Source organism: Cherax quadricarinatus, chromosome 7 (genome assembly GCF_038502225.1).
Source record: "Cherax quadricarinatus isolate ZL_2023a chromosome 7, ASM3850222v1, whole genome shotgun sequence".
Taxonomy (NCBI): Eukaryota; Metazoa; Arthropoda; class Malacostraca; order Decapoda; family Parastacidae; genus Cherax; species Cherax quadricarinatus.
The window spans coordinates 68,803,131-68,826,049 of NC_091298.1; the positions used below are offsets into that span (position 1 = coordinate 68,803,131).

At 48.3% G+C, this 22,919-nt stretch overlaps 1 protein-coding gene across 4 annotated transcripts in view; it reads left to right on the forward strand.

Annotated features, from left to right (window-relative positions):
* ASPP (Ankyrin-repeat, SH3-domain, and Proline-rich-region containing Protein) overlaps positions 1–22,919 on the forward strand; it is a 533,257-nt gene that overhangs the window by 287,167 nt on the left and 223,171 nt on the right. The gene's annotated exons all lie outside the window — the stretch shown is intronic.

A 22,919-nucleotide genomic window follows, 5' to 3' on the forward strand; every position in this document is an offset into this window, starting at 1 on the left:
AGATAGTGGTGGTGGTGATTCTAAGAGTGGTGGTTGTGATGCTAAGATAGTGGTGGTGGTGATGCTAAGATAGTGGTGGTGGTGATGCTAAGATAGTAGTGGTGGTGATGCTAAGATAGTGGTGGTGGTGAAGCTATGATAGTGGTGGTGGTGATGCTAAGATAGTGGTGGTGGTGATGCTAAGATAGTGGTGGTGGTGATGCTAAGATAGTGGTGGTGGTGATGCTAAGATAGTGGTGGTGGTGATGCTAAGATAGTGGTGGTGGTGATGCTAAGATAGTGCTGGTGGTGATGCTAAGATAGTGGTGGTGGTGATGCAAAGATAGTTGTGGTGGTGATGCTAAGATAGTGGTGGTGGTGATGCTAAGATAGTGGTGGTGGTGATGCTAAGATAGTGGTGGTGGTGATGCTAAGATAGTGGTGGTGGTGATGCTAAGATAGTGCTGGTGGTGATGCTAAGATAGTGCTGGTGGTGATGCTAAGATAGTGGTGGTGGTGATGCTAAGATAGTGGTGGTGGTGATGCTAAGATAGTGGTGGTGGTGATGCTAAGATAGTGGTGGTGGTGATTCTAAGAGTGGTGGTTGTGATGCTAAGATAGTGGTGGTGGTGATGCTAAGATAGTGGTGGTTGTGATGCTAAGATAGTGGTGGTGGTGATGCTAAGATAGTGGTTGTTGTGATGCTAAGATACTGGTGGTGGTGATGCTAAGATAGTGGTGGTGGTGATTCTAAGAGTGGTGGTTGTGATGCTAAGATAGTGGTGGTGGTGATGCTAAGATAGTGGTGGTGGTGATGCTAAGATAGTAGTGGTGGTGATGCTAAGATAGTGGTGGTGGTGAAGCTATGATAGTGGTGGTGGTGATGCTAAGATAGTGGTGGTGGTGATGCTAAGATAGTGGTGGTGGTGATGCTAAGATAGTGGTGGTGGTGATGCTAAGATAGTGCTGGTGGTGATGCTAAGATAGTGGTGGTGGTGATGCTAAGATAGTGGTGCTGGTGATGCTAAGATAGTGGTGGTGGTGATGCTAAGATAGTGGTGGTGGTGATGCTAAGATAGTGGTGGTGGTGATGCTAAGATAGTGGTGGTGGTGATGCTAAGATAGTGGTGGTGGTGATGCTAAGATAGTGGTGGTGGTGATGCTAAGATAGTGGTGGTGGTGATGCTAAGATAGTTGTGGTGGTGATGCTAAGATAGTGGTGGTGGTGATGCTAAGATAGTGCTGGTGGTGATGCTAAGATAGTGCTGGTGGTGATGCTAAGATAGTGGTGGTGGTGATGCTAAGATAGTGGTGGTGGTGATGCTAAGATAGTGCTGGTGGTGATGCTAAGATAGTGGTGGTGGCGATGCTAAGATAGTGGTGGTGGTGATGCTAAGATAGTGGTGGTGGTGATGCTAAGATAGTGGTGGTGGCGATGCTAAGATAGTGGTGGTGGCGATGCTAAGATAGTGGTGGTGGTGATGCTAAGATAGGGGTGGTGGTGATGCTAAGATAGTGGTGGTGGTGATGCTAAGATAGTGCTGGTGGTGATGCTAAGATAGTGGTGGTGGTGATGCTAAGATAGTGGTGGTGGTGATGCTAAGATAGTGGTGGTGGTGATGCTAAGATAGTGGTGGTGGCGATGCTAAGATAGTGGTGGTGGTGATGCTAAGATAGTGGTGGTGGTGATGCTAAGATAGTGGTGGTGGTGATGTTAAGATAGTGGTGGTGGTGATGCTAAGATAGTGGTGGTGGTGATGCTAAGATAGTGGTGGTGGTGATGCTAAGATAGTGGTGGTGGTGATGGCAGCTGCAATGGGAATGGGAACCTGGAATGGTTGTCATGAGGGATAATGTATACCAGGAACGGTAGTCGCAGCCTGGGCCGTGGGAAGGGGGTCGTTTGATATATATATATATATATATATATATATATATATATATATATATATATATATATATATATATATATATATATATATATATATATATATATATATATATATATATATATATATATATATATATATATATATATATATATATATATATATATATGTATATATATATATATATATATATATATATATATATATATATATATATATATATATATATATATATATATATATATATATATATATATATATATATGGGCACTGACTGACTGCCTAAGTGATTGACAAAACTTAAACAGCATTCGGGAACTTTAACAGAGAAAGCTTCAGAACTCTCTCAAGTGCATATGTTTATGTCAGTTTTAGAGTATGAGGCGCCAGTGTGGAGTCCCACTTGGTCAGGCAGGTACAGAAGCTAGAACTGATACAATAGTTTGCAACAAGATTAGTCCCAGGACTGTGAGCAGTGCAGAGTGAGGAGAGTTTACTGGAAGTTACCTTGACGAACACACCTGCAACACTACACACATGCAACACCACACCTGCAACACTACACACATGCAACACCACACCTGCAACACTACACCTGCAACACCACACCTGCAACACTACACCTGCAACACCACACCTGCAACACTACACCTGCAACACCACACCTGCAACACCACACCTGCAACACTACACACCTGCAACACTACACACCTGCAACACTACACACCTGCAACACTACACACATGCAACACTACACACCTGCAACACTACACACCTGCAACACTCCACACCTGCAATACTACACAACTGCAACACTACACACATGCAACACTACACACCTGCAACACTACACCTGCAACACTACACACCTGCAACACCACACCTGCAACACTACACACCTGCAACACTACACACCTGCAACACTACACACATGCAACACTACACACTTGCAACACTACACACCTGCAACACTACACACCTGCAACACTACACACCTGCAACACTACACCTGCAACACTACACACCTGCAACACAACACCTGCAACACTACACACTTGCAACACTACACACCTGCAACACTACACACATGCAACACTACACACCTGCAACACTACACACCTGCAATACTACACAACTGCAACACTACACACATGCAACACTGCACACCTGCAACACTACACACCTGCAACACTACACACATGCAACACTACACACCTGCAACACTACACACATGCAACACTACACACCTGCAACACTACACACCTGCAACACTACACACCTGCAACACTACACACCTGCAACACTACACACCTGCAACACCACACCTGCAACACTACACACCTGCAACACTACACACCTGCAACACTACACACCTGCAACACTACACACCTGCAACACTACACACATGCAACACTACACACCTGCAACACTACACACATGCAACACTACACACCTGCAACACTACACACATGCAACACTACACACCTGCAACACTACACACCTGCAATACTACACAACTGCAACACTACACACATGCAACACTACACACCTGCAACACTACACACCTGCAACACTACACACATGCAACACTACACACCTGCAACACTACACACCTGCAACACTACACACCTGCAACACTACACACCTGCAACACTACACACCTGAAACACTACACACATGCAACACTACACACCTGCAACACTACACACATGCAACACTACACACCTGCAACACTACACACATGCAACACTACACACCTGCAACACTACACACCTGCAACAATACACACCTGCAACACCACACCTGCAACACTACACACCTGCAACACTACACACCTGCAACACTACACACCTGCAACACTACACACCTGCAACACTACACACCTGCAACACTACACACCTGCAACACTACACACCTGCAACACTACACAACTGCAACACTACACACCTGCAACACTACACACCTGCAACACTACACACCTGCAACACTACACACCTGCAACACCACACCTGCAACACTACACACCTGCAACACTACACACCTGCAACACTACACACCTGCAACACTACACACCTGCAACACTACACACCTACAACACTACACACCTGCAACACTACACACCTGCAACACTACACACCTGCAACACTACACACCTACAACACTACACATCTGCAACACTACACACCTGCAACACTACACACCTGCAACACTACACACCTGCAACACTACACATCTGCAACACTACACACCTGCAACACTACACACCTACAACACTACACATCTGCAACACTACACATCTGCAACACTACACACCTACAACACTACACACCTGCAACACTACACACCTGCAACACTACACACCTGCAACACTACACACCTGCAACACTACACATCTGCAACACTACACACCTGCAAAACTACACACCTGCAATACTACAGAACTGCAACACTACACACATGCAACACTACACACCTGCAACACTACACACCTGCAACACTACACACCTGCAACACTCCACACCTGTAATACTACACAACTGCAACACTACACACATGCAACACCACACCTGCAACACTACACACCTGCACCACTACACACCTGCAACACTACACACCTGCAACACTACACACCTGCAACACTACACATCTGCAACTCTACACACCTGCAACACTACACACCTGCAACACTACACATCTACAACACTACACACCTGCAACACTACACACCTGCAACACTACACACCTGCAACACTACACACCTGCAACACTACACACCTGCAACACTACACATCTGCAACACTACACACCTGCAACACTACACACCTGCAACACTACACATCTACAACACTACACACCTGCAACACTACACACCTACAACACTACACACCTGCAACACTACACACCTGCAACACTACACATCTGCAATACTACACACCTACAACACTACACATCTGCAACACTACACACCTACAACACTACACACCTGCAACACTACACACCTACAACACTACACATCTGCAACACTACACACCTGCAACACTACACACCTACAACACTACACACCTGCAACACTACACACCTGCAACACTACACACCTAGAACACTACACATCTGCAACACTACACACCTGCAACACTACACACCTACAACACTACACATCTGCAACACTACACACCTGCAACACTACACACCTACAACACTACACACCTGCAACACTACACACCTACAACACTACACATCTGCAACACTACACACCTGCAACACTACACACCTACAACACTACACATCTGCAACACTACACACCTGCAACACTACACACCTACAACACTACACACCTGCAACACTACACACCTGCAACACTACACACATGCAACACTACACATCTGCAACACTACACACCTGCAACACTACACACCTACAACACTACACACCTGCAACACAACACACCTGCAACACTACACATCTGCAACACTACACACCTGCAACACTACACACCTACAACACTACACATCTGCAACACTACACACCTACAACTCTACACATCTGCAACACTACACACCTGCAACACTACACACCTACAACACTACACACCTGCAACACTACACACCTGCAACACTACACACATGCAACACTACACACCTACAACACTACACATCTGCAACACTACACACCTGCAACACTACACACCTGCAACACTACACACCTAGAACACTACACATCTGCAACACTACACACCCGCAACACTACACACCTGCAACACTACACATCTGCAACACTACACACCTGCAACACTACACACCTGCAACACTACACACCTAGATCACTACACATCTGCAACACTACACATCTGCAACACTACACACCTGCAACACTACACACCTAGAACACTACACATCTGCAACACTACACATCTGCAACACTACACACCTGCAACACTACACACCTACAACACTACACACCTGCAACACTACACACCTACAGCACTACACATCTGCAACACTACACATCTGCAACACTACACACCTGCAACACTACACACCTGCAACACTACACACCTGCAACACTACACACCTGCAACACTACACACCTACAACACTACACACCTGCAACACTACACACCTGCAACACTACACACCTGCAACACTACACACCTGCAACACTACACACCTACAACACTACACATCTGCAACACTACACACCTGCAACACTACACACCTGCAACACTACACACCTGCAACACTACACACCTGCAACACTACACACCTGCAACACTACACACCTGCAACACTACACACCTACAACACTACACACCTGCAACACTACACACCTGCAACACTACACACCTGCAACACTACACACCTACAACACTACACACCTACAACACTACACATCTGCAACACTACACACCTGCAACACTACACACCTGCAACACTACACATCTGCAACACTACACACCTGCAACACTACACACCTGCAACACTACACACCTGCAACACTACACACCTACAACACTACACACCTGCAACACTACACACCTGCAACACTACACACCTGCAACACTACACACCTACAGCACTACACACCTGCAACACTACACACCTGCAACACTACACATCTGCAACACTACACACCTGCAACACTACACACCTGCAACACTACACACCTGCAACACTACACACCTGCAACACTACACACCTACAGCACTACACATCTGCAACACTACACATCTGCAACACTACACACCTGCAACACTACACACCTGCAACACTACACACCTGCAACACTACACACCTGCAACACTACACACCTACAACACTACACACCTGCAACACTACACACCTGCAACACTACACACCTGCAACACTACACACCTGCAACACTACACACCTACAACACTACACACCTGCAACACTACACACCTGCAACACTACACATCTGCAACACTACACACATGCAACACTACACACCTGCAACACTACACACCTGCAACACTACACACCTGCAACACTACACACCTACAACACTACACACCTGCAACACTACACACCTACAGCACTACACATCTGCAACACTACACACCTGCAACACTACACACCTGCAACACTACACACCTGCAACACTACACACCTGCAACACTACACACCTGCAACACTACACACCTACAACACTACACACCTACAACACTACACACCTGCAACACTACACACCTGCAACACTACACACCTGCAACACTACACACCTGCAACACTACACACCTGCAACACTACACACCTGCAACACTACACACCTAGAACACTACACATCTGCAACACTACACATCTGCAACACTACACACCTGCAACACTACACACCTGCAACACTACACACCTGCAACACTACACACCTGCAACACTACACACCTACAACACTACACACCTGCAACACTACACACCTGCAACACTACACACCTGCAACACTACACACCTGCAACACTACACACCTACAACACTACACACCTGCAACACTACACACCTGCAACACTACACATCTGCAACACTACACACCTGCAACACTACACACCTGCAACACTACACACCTGCAACACTACACACCTACAACACTACACACCTACAACACTACACACCTGCAACACTACACACCTACAGCACTACACATCTGCAACACTACACACCTGCAACACTACACACCTGCAACACTACACACCTGCAACACTACACACCTGCAACACTACACACCTACAACACTACACACCTACAACACTACACACCTGCAACACTACACACCTGCAACACTACACACCTGCAACACTACACACCTGCAACACTACACACCTGCAACACTACACACCTACAACACTACACATCTGCAACACTACACACCTACAACACTACACATCTGCAACACTACACACCTACAACACTACACACCTGCAACACTACACACCTGCAACACTACACACCTGCAACACTACACACCTGCAACACTACACACCTGCAACACTACACACCTGCAACACTACACACCTACAACACTACACATCTGCAACACTACACACCTGCAACACTACACACCTGCAACACTACACACCTGCAACACTACACACCTACAACACTACACACCTGCAACACTACACACCTACAACACTACACATCTGCAACACTACACACCTGCAACACTACACACCTACAACACTACACACCTGCAACACTACACACCTACAACACTACACACCTGCAACACTACACACCTACAACACTACACATCTGCAACACTACACACCTGCAACACTACACACCTGCAACACTACACATCTGCAACACTACACACCTGCAACACTACACACCTGCAACACTACACACCTACAACACTACACACCTGCAACACTACACACCTGCAACAGTACACACCTGCAACACTACACACCTGCAACACTACACACCTGCAACACTACACACCTACAACACTACACATCTGCAACACTACACACCTGCAACACTACACACCTGCAACACTACACACCTGCAACACTACACACCTACAACACTACACACCTGCAACACTACACACCTACAACACTACACATCTGCAACACTACACACCTGCAACACTACACACCTACAACACTACACACCTGCAACACTACACACCTACAACACTACACACCTGCAACACTACACACCTACAACACTACACATCTGCAACACTACACACCTGCAACACTACACACCTGCAACACTACACATCTGCAACACTACACACCTGCAACACTACACACCTGCAACACTACACACCTACAACACTACACACCTGCAACACTACACACCTGCAACACTACACATCTGCAACACTACACACCTGCAACACTACACACCTGCAACACTACACACCTGCAACACTACACACCTGCAACACTACACACCTGCAACACTACACACCTACAACACTACACACCTGCAACACTACACATCTGCAACACTACACACCTGCAACACTATACACCTGCAACACTACACACCTGCAACACTACACACCTGCAACACTACACACCTGCAACACTTGCCTTTAAGGTTCGTCAAGATATATCGAAATTCTTATATGAAAAACCTTTAAGTTTGTCGAGCAGCCATGGTAGTAGTACCATGGTAGTAGTACCATGGTAGTAGTACCATGGTAGTAGTACCATGGTAGTAGTACCATGGTAGTAGTACCATTGTAGTAGTACCATGGTAGTAGTACCATGGTAGTAGTACCATTGTAGTAGTACCATGGTAGTAGTACCATTGTAGTAGTACCATGGTAGTAGTACCATTGTAGTAGTACCATGGTAGTAGTACCATGGTAGTAGTACCATGGTAGTAGTAGCATGGTAGTAGTACCATGGTAGTAGTACCATGGTAGTAGTACCATGGTAGTAGTACCATGGTACTAGTACCATGGTAGTAGTACCATGGTAGTAGTACCATGGTAGTAGTACCATGGTAGTAGTACCATGGTAATAGTACCATGGTAGTAGTACCATGGTAGTAGTACCATGGTAGTAGTACCATGGTAGTAGTACCATGGTAGTAGTAATATTGGTAGTAGTACCATGGTAGTAGTACCATGGTAGTAGTACTATGGTAGTAGTACCATGGTAATAGTACCATGGTAGTAGTACCATGGTAGTAGTACCATGGTAATAGTACCATGGTAGTAGTACCATGGTAGTAGTACCATGGTAGTAGTACCATGGTAGTAGTACCATGGTAGTAGTACCATGGTAATAGTACCATGGTAGTAGTACCATGGTAATAGTACCATGGTAGTAGTACCATGGTAGTAGTACCATGGTAGTAGTACCATGGTAATAGTACCATGGTAGTAGTACCATGGTAGTAGTACCATGGTAGTATTACCATGGTAGTAGTACCATGGTAGTAGTACCATGGTAGTAGTACCATGGTAATAGTACCATGGTAGTAGTACCATGGTAGTAGTACCATGGTAGTAGTACCATGGTAGTAGTACCATGGTAGTAGTACCATGGTAGTAGTGCCATGGTAGTAGTACCATGGTAGTAGAACCATGGTAGTAGTACCATGGTAGTAGTACCATGGTAGTAGTACCATGGTAATAGTACCATGGTAGTAGTACCATGGTAGTAGTACCATGGTAGTAGTACCATGGTAATAGTATCATGGTAGTAGTACCATGGTAGTAGTACCATGGTAGTAGTACCATGGTAATAGTACCATGGTAGTAGAACCATGGTAGTAGGACCATGGTAGTAGTACCATGGTAGTAGTACCATGGTAGTAGTACCATGGTAATAGTACCATGGTAGTAGAACCATGGTAGTAGGACCATGGTAGTAGTACCATGGTAGTAGTACCATGGTAGTAGGACCATGGTAGTAGGACCATGGTAGTAGTACCATGGTAGTAGTACCATGGTAGTAGTACCATGGTAATAGTACCATGGTAGTAGAACCATGGTAGTAGGACCATAGTAGTACCATGGTAGTAGTACCATGGTAGTAGGACCATGGTAGTAGGACCATGGTAGTAGTACCATGGTAGTAGAACCATGGTAGTAGGACCATGGTAGTAGGACCATGGTAGTAGGACCATGGTAGTAGTACCATGGTAGTAGAACCATGGTAGTAGGACCATGGAAGTAGGGACATGGTAGTAGTACCATGGTAATAAGATCATGGTAGTAGTACCATGGTAGTAGGACCATGGTAGTAGGACCATGGTAGTAATACCATGGTAGTAGGACCATGGTAGTAGGACCCTTGTAGTAAGACCATGGTAGTAGTACCAAGGTAGTGGTACCATGGTAGTAGGACCATTTTAGTAGGACCATGGTATTAGGACCATGGTAGTAGTACCATGGTAGGACCATGGTAGTAGGACCATGGTAGTAGAACCATGGTAGTAGGACCATGGTAGGAGGACCATGGTAGTAGGACCATGGTAGTAGGACCATGGTAGGAGGACCATGGTAGGAGGGCCATGGTAGGGGGACCATGGTAGGACCATGGTAGGAGGACCATGGTAGGAGGACCATGGTAGGGGGACCATGGTAGGAGGACCATGGTAGGAGGACCATGGTAGGGGGACCATGGTAGGGTGACCATGGTAGGAGGACCATGGTAGGAAGGCCATGTAGGATGAACATGGTAGGGGGACCATGGTTAGAGGACCATGGTAGGAGGACCATGGTAGGGGGACCATGATAGGGGACCATGGTAGGAAGACCATGGTAGGGGGACCATGGTAGGGGGACCATGGAAGGAGGACAATTGTAGGGGGACCATTGTAGGAGGACCATGGTAGGAGGACCATGGTAGGAGGACCGTGGTAGGAGATCCCTGGTAGGAGGACCATGGTAGGGGGACCATGGTAGGAGGAGGATGGTAGGAGGACCATGATAGGAGGACCATGGTGGGCAGGACCATGGTAGGAGGACCATGGTAGGGGGACCATGGTTGGCAAGACCATGGTGGGCAGAACCATGGTAGGAGGACCATGGTAGGGGGACCACGGTAGGAGGACCATGGTATGGGGACCATGGTGGGCAGAACCATGGTGGGCAGGACCATGGTAGGAGGACCATGGTGGGCAAGACCATGGTGGGCAGGACCATGGTAGGAGGACCATGGTAGGGGGACCTTGGTAGGAGGACCATGGTATGGGGACCATGGTATGGGACCATGGTGGGCAGAATCATGGTAGGACCATGGTGGGCAGTATCATCGTAGGAGGACCATTGTAGGGTGATCATGGTGGGCAGGACCATGGTAGAGGGACCATGGTGGGCAGAACCATGGTAGGAGGACCATGGTGGGCAGGACCATGGTAGGAGGACCATTGTGGGAGGACCATGGTAGGGGGACCATGGTGGGCAGAACCGTGGTAGGAGGACCATGGTAGAGGGATCATGGTGGGCAGAACCATGGTAGGAGGACCATAGTAGGGGGAGTAAGGTGGGCAGAACCATGGTAGGAGGACCATGGTAGGAGGACCATGGTGGGCAGGACCATGGTGGGAGGAGCATAGTAGTAGGACCATGGTGGGCAGGACCATGGTAGTAGGACCCTTGTGGAAGGACCATGGTAGGAGGACCAAAGTGGGCAGGACCATGATGGGAGGACAATGATAGGATGACCATGGTAGTAGGACCATGGTGGGCAGGAGGGAGAATGGTGGGCAGGAGGACCATGGTGGGCAGGAAGGACCATGGTGGGCAGTAGGGACCATGGTAGGCAGGAGGACCATGGTGGGCAGGAAGGACCATGGTGGGCAGGAGGGAGCATGGTGGGCAGGAGGACCATAGTGGGCAGGAGGACCATGGTTTGTAGGAGGACCGTAGTGGGCAGGAGGACCATGGTGGGCAGGAGGATCATGGTGGGCAGGAGGGCCATGGTGGGCAAGAGGGAGCATGGTGGGCAGGAGGATCATGGTGGGCAGCGGAGACCATGGTGGGCAGGAGGACCATGGTGGGCAGGAGGGACCATGGTGGGCAGAAGAGACCATGGTAGGCAGGAGGCCCATGGTAGGCAGGAGGACCATGGTAGACAGGAGGACCATGGTGAGCAGAAGGACCATGGTAGGCAGGAGGACCATGGTGGGCAGGAGGACCATGGTAGGCAGGACCATGGTAGGCAGGAGGACCATGGTATGCAGGAGGACTATGGTGGGCAGGAGGGGCCATGGCAGGCAGGACCATGGTGGGCAGGAGGGACCATGGTGAACAGGACCATGGTGGGTAGGAGGACCATGGTGGGTAGGAGGGACCATGGTGGGCAGGGGGCAGGAGGGACCATGGTAGGCAGGACTATGGTGGGCAGGACCCTGGTGGGTAGGAGGGACCATGGTAGGCAGGACCATGGTGGGGAGACCATGGTGGGCAAGACCATGGTGGGCAGGACCATGGTAGGAGGACCATGGTATGGAGACCATGGTGGGCAGAATCATGGTAGGAGGACCATGGTGGGCAGGACCATGGTAGGACCATGGTGGGCAGGACCATGGTAGGACCATGGTGGGCAGGACCATGGTAGGAAGGAGGACCATGGTAAGGTGATCATGGTGGGCAGGACCATGGTAGGAGGACCATGGTAGAGGGACCATGGTGGGCAGAACCATGGTAGGAGGACCATGGTGGGCAGGACCATGGTAGGAGGACCATTGTGGGAGGACCATGGTAGGGGGACCATGGTGGGCAGAACCGTGGTAGGAGGACCATGGTAGAGGGACCATGGTGGGCAGAACCATGGTAGGAGGACCATGGTAGAGGGACCATGGTGGGCAGAACCATGGTAGGAGGACCATAGTAGGGGGAGTAAGGTGGGCAGAACCATGGTAGGAGGACCATGGTGGGCAGGATCATGGTGGGAGGAGCATAGTAGGACCATGGTGGGCAGGACCATGGTAGGACCCTGGTGGAAGGACCATGGTAGGAGGACCAAAGTGGGCAGGACCATGATGGGAGGACCATGATAGGAGGACCATGGTAGTAGGACCATGCTGGGCAGGACCATGGGTGGCAGGAGGGAGCATGGTGGGCAGGAGGACCATGGGCAGGAAGGACCATGGTGGGCAGTAGGGACCATGGTAGGTAGGAGGACCATGGTGGCCAGGAGGGACCATGGTGGGTAGAAGGACCATAGTGGGCAGGAGGACCATGGTGGGCAGGAGGACCGTAGTGGGCAGGAGGACCATGGTGGGCAGGAGGATCATGGTGGGCAGGAGGACCATGGTGGGCAGGAGGGAGCATGGTGGGCAGGAGGATCATGGTGGGCAGCGCAGACCATGGTGGGCAGGAGGACCATGGTGGGCAGGAGGGACCATGGTAGGCAGGAGGACCATGGTGGGCAGAAGAGACCATGGTAGGCAGGAGGACCATGGTAGACAGGAGGACCATGGTGTGCAGAAGGACCATGGTATGCAGGAGGACCATGGTGGGCAGGAGGACCATGGTAGGCAGGACCATGGTAGGCAGGAGGACCATGGTAGGCAGGAGGACTATGGTGGGCAGGAGGGGCCATGGTAGGCAGGACCATGGTGGGCAGGAGGGACCATGGTGAACAGGACCATGGTGGGTAGGAGGACCATGGTGGGTAGGAGGGACCATGGTGGGCAGGGGCAGGAGGGACCATTGTAGGCAGGACCATGGTGGGCGGGCAGGACCCTGGTGGGTAGGAGGGACCATGGTGGGCAGGGGGCAGGAGGGACCATGGTAGGCAGGACCATGGTGGGCAGGACCCTGGTGGGTAGGAGGGACTATAATGGGCAGGGGGCAGGAGGGACCATGACAGGCAGGACCATGGTGGGCAGAGGGAAGGAGGGACCATGGCAGGCAGGACCATGGTGGGCAGGACCCTGGTGGGTAGGAGGGACCATGGTGGGCAGGACCCTGGTGGGTAGGGGGGACCATGGTGGGCAGGGGCAGGAGGGACCATATTAGGCAGGACCATGGTGGGCAGGACCCTGGTGGGTAGGAGGGACCATGGTGGGCAGGAACAGGAGGGACCATGGTAGACCGGACCATGGTGGGCAGGGGGCAGGAGCAATTCTAATGGGCAGGGAACAACCCACGAAAGTGTTTTAGGTGATCTAATTAGTGTTAGGTGGTCTCGGTGGTTGTTAGGTGGTGTTGAGTGGTTGTTAGGTGATCTAGACTTGTTGTTAAGTGATCTTGAGTGGTTATTAGGTGGCTGAGTGGTTGTTAAGTAGTCGAGTGGTTGTTAGGTGGTCTGAGTGGTTGTTAGGTGGTCTTGAGTGGTTGTTAGGTGGTCTTGAGTGGTTGTTAGGTGGTCTTAACTCGGTTTACAATATGCATGCTGGTTTTTTGAAGTCTTAATTTATTCGTGACCCAAACGAACCTGTCTTAATTACATGGGTCTTTGATCTCTTTGAGAGCCGGCTAGGGTCATTATGGTCTTATTAGTGTGTGTGTGTGTGTGTGTGTGTGTGTGTGTGTGTGTGTGTGTGTGTGTGTGTGAGGGAGAGAGAGATATATTCTTTGTCTTATGTGTCTCGTTCCTCTCAGAGAACTGCTGTTCCTTCCATCTTGGTTATAAGGCATTATTCTTGTGTCTTCGAGCGAACATGTGACCAGTCATCCGTAGGAACCAGCATCACATAACAGAAGGAAGGAGAGTAAGCTTGACTGGTAAGCTGGAGGAGTTAGGAGGAGGACTTGGTAGGGAGTACCTACCTGCTGGCGTCACCAACTGTGTCTTAGGGTTCGACAGGTGGAACCTATCTTTCTCTCTCTCTCTGGAAGATTAGTAAGTATATTTAGGCACAAGTACACATAAATACAACTATGTAAATTACCTACCAGGATAACTAAAACAAAAAGTCAGGCAAAGTGACTTGATTTCCATTGTAGTCCTTGACTCATTTCCATTGTAGTCCTTGACTCATTTCCATTGTAGTCCTTGACTCATTTCCATTGTGGTCCTTGACTCATTTCCATTGTGGTCCTTGACTCATTTCCATTGTGGTCCTTGACTCATTTCCATTGTGGTCCTTGACTCATTTCCATTGTAGTCCTTGACTCATTTCCATTGTGGTCCTTGACTCATTTCCATTGTAGTCCTTGACTCATTTCCATTGTGGTCCTTGACTCATTTCCATTGTGGTCCTTGACTCAATTCCATTGTGGTCCTTGACTAGACAGAAAGAAAATATCAGTAGACAGAAATTATATATCAGAGTAGACAGAAGGTAAATACGACAGACAAAAACTGTACTTAACTCATGATTGCTGTTAATATGCATCTGTCCTTGTTCATATTACGTACATGTCCGTGTTGACCTTTGATACCTTCGTTGACAGAATCTGTAAATATTCTCCCCCTCCGCCTCACTCTTTCCTCTTCTCTCCCCCTCCCTCCTTCCACTCCCTTTTTTCACTGTTATGCACATTTTTTAAGCTCCCCTTCCTTCCCCTCTGCCTCTCTGGACAGGGGGTCCAGGCAAGTCACACGTTGTTCCATAACAAGAGGCAGGAGGGGGAGGGTGTAGGAGGGGGGAAGGGACGGTAGGGGGAGGGGAATGGAAAGGCCCAACACATCTTTTGTACGTCAGTTAAAGCTCTTGGGAATGTCTGACGTGAAAAGAGCTTCTCTGTTTAATTACGACTCGTACCGTCCAGGGGCTGGCTGAGAGGGGTTGAGAGGAAATTCTGAGAGGGATTGTGAGGAAATTCTGAGAGGGATTGTGAGGAAATTCTGAGAGGGATTGTGAGGAAATTCTAAGAGGGATTGTGAGGAAATTCTAAGAGGGATTGTGAAGAAATTCTGAGAGGGATTGTGAGGAAATTCTAAGAGGGATTGTGAAGAAATTCTGAGAGGGATTGTGAGGAAATTCTAAGAGGGATTGTGAGGAAATTCTAAGAGGGAATTGTGAGGAAATTGTGAGAAGGGTGAGGTATGGTAGGGTGTTGCTACACTCCACTGTATGATAGTTACACAGTAGGAACACCAGCAGTGTGTTGCTACACTCCACTGTATGATAGTTACACAGTAGGAACACCAGCAGTGTGTTGCTGCACTACACTGTATGATAGTTACACAGTAGGAGACTTCAGTAGGGTGATGAGGCTATGTTCAGATATTCCACTGTAGTTCAGTAGCTACGACAGTTGCTGGCACTGCCTGCCAGCAGATCTGGAGTCACTATTACATAGGATTACCATCTCCCAGGACTGAGTGAGAGAACACGGGGATAAAGTTATTCCAATGTTTATGTTTTTTCTGCTTTAACGCCAGAGGGGGACAAAAAATCAAGAAAGTCAGGAGACTTAGAGGAAACTCTGGCTTCTTGTATAAACAACTTCGAAGTCTGGAGAGGCTATACAACACTGGCGGAAAGTTTTCAAGTGTTGGTAACTTGTGGTACCATGCCTTTCCCCTCGCCATTATCTTACCCCTCGCTACTTCCCCTCTCCCTCTTATTAAACTGGCGAAGCCAGGACAGTAAGTTTATTTAGGTACACGTAAATAGGGTTACATAAATTATCATACAGAATAACATATGTGTAATGACAGTAAATAAGTGATATTACAATATACAGAACAACCATTGTGGAAAAACTGTGAACTTTTTAGCGCATTCGTGATTTCTCACATTGTCAAGGATCTGTAAAAAAATAATAGAAGAGCTGAAGGCTTTGACACTCCCACCAGCATCATACTGGGTCGGGTGTAATGTTTTATATGAGGGGATATCTCAGATTTATAAGCCTTCTGCTGTTCTGTTATTTTTACAGGCCCTTGATAATGTGAGAAATCACGAAAGCACTTGGAAGTTCACTATTTTTTCTTCAGTGGTTGTTTTACATATAGTAACATATGCAAAACAACGACGGAGGGAGTAGAATGGTAGCTCTAGGCCTTTCGTGTTGCATCCTGTATCGATTGGTTTGCAATATTTACGTAATAGTAACATATGTAAATTACCCACCAGAATAACGTAAATAAGTCAGTCAGTGATTTATTTCCATTGGGATCTTTGAGTCATAGAATGAACCTCTCTATTCCATTCTCTTTAGTTTTGCCAGAGAATGGTGGGAGTTTCTGAGGGTGGAAAAAGAGGAAAGAACGAAGAAAAATAGAGACAGAAAAGGGGGAGGGGGAAAAGAACGAGAAAGCGAGGGAGAGGAATGGAATGCTGGAGAAACTAGGGCCTAGAAAATAGTGTGGGGAAAGCATTGGTGAGAGGGAAGACTTGAAGTTTTAAATGCCTCTGAAAGGAAGTTACTGTTAGCAATATTTTTTTTAGTTAGTGGTAGTAAATGCTCGTGTGTGGGTACGAGAAGTCTTGAACAGACTTTAAGACGAGTCACTCAGGTACCTGGGATATGCTCGTGTGTGGGTACAAGAAGTCTTGGACAGACTTTAAGACGAGTCACTCAGGTACCTGGGATATGCTCGTGTGTGGGTACAAGAAGTCTTGGACAGACTTTAAGACGAGTCGCTCAGGTACCTGGGATATGCTCGTGTGTGGGTACAAGAAGTCTTGAACAGACTTTAAGACGAGTCACTCAGGTACCTGGGATATGCTCGTGTGTGGGTACAAAAGGTCTTGAACAGACTTTAAGACGAGTCACTCAGGTACCTGGGATATGCTCGTGTGTGGGTACAAAAGGTCTTGGACAGACTTTAAGACGAGTCACTCAGGTACCTGGGATATGCTCGTGTGTGGGTACAAAAGGTCTTGGACAGACTTTAAGACGAGTCACTCAGGTACCTGGGATATGCTCGTGTGTGAGTACAAAAGGTCTTGGACAGACTTAAAGACTAGTTACTTAGTTGGCTATTAGTGTGACACTCATACTAGCACATAGACACACACCACTAGTGTGACACCCCTTCCCCTCCCCCTTCTCCTCCCCCTCCCGCTTCTCCCCCTCCCCCTCCCCTTTGTGCTGAGCCCAGCACAAAGCCAGTCAGTTCATCACTTAAACAAAACAATGACCAACTTTAAGCCTGGGTGTTGAATCGCCTTTGTGTAATTTATTCAGTTATTCTCGATAGGCTCTTGAACCCTCCCCTTCCCCCCTCGCTGATGGGGGAAGGGAGAGGGGGGAAAAGTGAGAGGGAGGGAGGTGGTAGGAGGGAGGGACTGGGGAAAGGAGGGTAGGAAAGTGGTTGATATGGACTGTCTGTTAACGAAGGAAGGTTGGTCTGGTGTGTGTGTGTGTGAAGGCATCCTGCAGTGTGTATCCAGTGTGTGAGGGCATCCTGCAGTGTGTATCCAGTGTGTGAGGGCATCCTGCAGTGTGTATCCAGTGTGTGAGGGCATCCTGCAGTGTGTATCCAGTGTGTGAGGGCTGAGTACACAACAGGTGTGGAGGTTCTCCTGAGTATACAACAGGTGTGGAGGTTCTCCTGAGTATACAACAGGTGTGGAGGTTCTCCTGGGAATAAAAAAAGGAGAGCTCTATCCATCATCAGTCAGCAAGGAGGTGCGGAAGCCTCTCCCTGACGAAGTGAAACCCTCAGGGGATTAGACCGAATACAAGATGTTCATGAACTCATTGTTTACCAAAATAACTTCGAACCCTTTCCTCCCCTTCTTCCCCCTCCCCTCCATCTCCCCCTCCCCTCGCCACCCCAGGGGAAGAAGAAAAATCAGTATCATAGCATTAATATGCGGAGGCTCTCCTGGGTGAAAAACTGAATCATCTTGTGCGGTGTCTCCAGAGAGAGAGAGAATGAGAGGAATGGAAGAGACAGACACAGAGATAAAGAGAGGGAGAGAGAGTGAAAGATGGAGAGAGAGAGAGAGAGAGAGAGAGAGATGGAGAGAGAGAGAGAGAGAGAGAGAGAGAGCTGTTGTAGGTAACAGCTCTTAGCCTCTAAATAAAGTTAGGAAGCCTGAACCTAACATTGTAAAACCCTGTTTAAAAAAAGAGAGAGACAGAGACACAGGGAGAGAGAGAGAGAGAAAGGAGAGAGGAAAGAAGATATACACTGTGAGAATAAGAGAGACTGAATTGGAATGGTGTCTGTCTCATTATTCTGAGTTATTTGTTGTTTTTTCTGCTGAGAATAAAGTCTGTGTTTCTTCTAATTCTCTCTCTCTCTCTCTCTCTCTCTCTCTCTCTCTCTCTCTCTCTCTCTCTCTCTCTCTCTCTCACACAGGGTTTTACAAGGTTAGGTTAAGGTTCCTAACTTTATTACAGCTAAGAGCTGTTACCTACATCAGTTCACTCTCTCTCTCTCGTGGTGTTTTCTCCAGTAGGTTATTAATAAAGGTTATATTGTTTTAATAGTGGCTGGTTAGGAGGCTCGAGTGCCAGACCTTACCGACACCTGGCTTCTTGTCTCTTGTTATACCCACTCTTATAGCTATGTATTATACACCATACCTTCACCACCTGCGCTTCAGAGACACTCAACTTGTCATCTGTATTGATCCCTAAGGAATACCTCTTAATCTCTCTCTCTGCTGTGACTTCAACTTCCAGTGAGGAGCAGGGGTGCAGTGAGCACAGTAAGAGAACACTGTATCAACATCCATGGTCCCTGATTATTCAACATCTTACCAGAAGATATCAGGAACACTGCTGGAACAAGTGTCTCCTCTTGGAGACTGGAGAAGTATCTTCACCAGGTGCCAGATCAACCAGGTTGACCACCTACCCCTTGCTCACCCACCTTACTACACACACCTACCAAACTTCCCCACCACCTCCCACATCATTCTCCCCACCCACACCAGTCTCCCCACTCCACAAACTTCCCTATCTCAACACTCGATTTCCCTACCCTTCGCCCCTACCATTTCTCCCCCCCCACCTCCACGACCCCCCCCTACTACATACCACTGATCTAGCGTCTATGAGAAGAGGACTCCAAGCTAAGTCTCCGGCTTTCTAAGATAATTGAAAATGTCAACAGCAGACTGAAGGTGACAGTAGTGAAGGTGACCTGGTGTGAAGGTGACAGTAGTGAAAGTGACCTGGTGTGAAGGTGACAGTAGTGAAGGTGACCTGGTGTGAAAGTGACAGTAGTGAGGGTGACCTGGTGTGAAGGTTCAGTAGTGAAGGTGACCTGGTGTGAGGATGACAGTAGTGAAAGTGACCTGGTGTAAAGGAGACAATAGTGAAGGTGACCTGGTGTGAAGGTTCAGTAGTGAAGGTGACCTGGTGTGAAGATGACAGTAGTGAAGGTGACAGTGGTGAAGGTGATCTGGTATGAAGGTGATAGCAGTGAAAGTGATCCGATGTGAAGGTGACAATGGTGAAGGTGACCTGCTGTGTACTCACCTAATTGTACTCACCTAATTGTGGTTGCAGGGGTCGAGACTCAGCTCCTGGCCCCGCCTCTTCACTGATCGCTACTGGGTCCTCTCCCTCTCTGCTTCCTGAGCTTTGTCATACCTCTTCTTAAAACTATGTATGGTTCCTGCCTCCACTACTTCACTTGCTAGGCTATTCCACTTCCTGACGACTCTATGACTGAAGAAATACTTCCTAACGTCCCTGTGTCTCGTCTGAGTCTTCAGCTTCCGGTTGTGACCCCTTGTTTCTGTGTCCCCTCTCTGGAACATCCTATCTCTGTCCACCTTGTCTATTCCCAGCAGTATCTTGTATGTCGTTATCATGTCTACCCTTGTCGTAGGGGTTCTTAAAGGAGATAACGAGGGTTGAAGGTAGACACACTTGTTGGATGGTAACGCTATATTGTCAGACTGTGGTAATGGGAGATGGAGCCCAGCCTGCCTTGTCCTGCCTAGGTCTACACGCCGACTGAGAGGAAGGCAGAGGTACGAACGTACACATGCGCATCCCGTGACGTCACACAGTCACTCGGCCTAGGGATCTTCTATGTAAACACATGGATGGTACTATGATATGCTATACAACACATATAAGGGGATCAGCAACTATGCTGACACCCTGACCCTTCTGTCCTCCAGTGTCGTCAGTCCGATTTCCCTCAACCTTTCCTCGTACGACATTCCCTTGAGCTCTGGGACTAGCCTTGTTGCAAACCTTTGTACTTTCTCTAACTTCTTGACGTGCTTGACCAGGTGTGGGTTCCAGACTGGTGCTGCATACTCCAGTATGGGCCTAACATACACAGTGTACAGTGTCTTGAACGATTCCTTATTAAGGTATCGGAACGCTATTCTCAGGTTTGCCAGGCGCCCGTATGCTGCAGCAGTTATTTGGTTGATGTGTGCGTCCGGTGACGTGCTCGGTGTTATGGTCACCCCAAGGTCTTTCCCTGTGATTCATATGTGTCTTCAACTTCCAACTGTGTCCCCTTGTTACTGTGTCCAGTCTCTGGAACATCCTGTCTTTGTCCACCTTGTCAATTCCTCTCAGTATTTTGTATGTCGTTATCATGTCCCCCCCCTATCTCTCCTGTCCTCCAGTGTCGTCAGGTCGATTTCCCTTAACCTCTCCTCGTAGGACATACCTCCTAGCTCTGGGACTAGTTTTGTTGCAAACCTTTGCACTTTCTCTAGTTTCTTTACGTGCTTGGCTAGGTGTGTGTGTGTGTGTGTGTGTGTGTGTGTGTGTTAGTTACCATTTTGTCCTAGGCACATGCCGATTAGACACTAGGCCTGTTGTATAAGCGTGTGTGTGTGTGTCGTATGGAATAAGTAAAATTGGTCAAGTAGCAAGAACCCATTTAAAATTAAGTCCTTTCTAAAATTTTCTCGTATGCGTTTAAAGATGGGATAAGAGGAAAATGGCAACAACAAGTAAGAGAGAGGTGAAAGTGTATAAACTAGTGGAGGAGGAAGTTCGGGTGAAATATAAGCAACTATTGGCAGAAAGGTGGGCTGGATCAGGTATGAGTAGTGGGGGGTTGAAGACGGTTGGAATAGTTTTAAAAATGCAGTATTAGAATGTGGGGCAGAAGTTTGTGGTTATAGGAGGGTGTGTGTGTGTGTGTGTGTGTGTGTGTGTGTGTGTGCGTGCGTGCGTGCGTGCGTGTGTGTGTGTGTGTGTGTGTGTGTGTGTGTGTGTGTGTGTCGGTTGAAGTTACTGTAAGTAAACAGAGAGATAGACAGGAGACTTGAACCATGGTAGACAGTGCTCCGTGGTTGATAGTGCTCCAGACTCTCCCTGTAATAGACTTAATGAAGGCTGCCAGTGCTGTTTACCCTCACGGGCCATTAAAAGTGCGCTCCAAGCACAGTGATTACGTAGTTATGTGTGTGGACCAATCAGCGTGAGACGAGATAAGTCACGTCCTGTGCTCGCCACCCCATTGGTGGAACACCCCTGGTGGATGTTGGTGACGTCACTGTGACGTCACTACCAAGATGCCACCCACACCAGTCCACTAACACCCAGGATGCCACCCACACCAGTCCACTAACACCCAGGATGCCACCCACACCAGTCCACTAACACCCAGGATGCCACCCACACCAGTCCACTAACACCCAGGATGCCACCCACACCAGTCCACTAACACCCAGGATGCCACCCACACCAGTCCACTAACACCCAGGATGCCACCCACACCAGTCCACTAACACCCAGGATGCCACCCACACCAGTCCACTAACACCCAGGTACCTACTT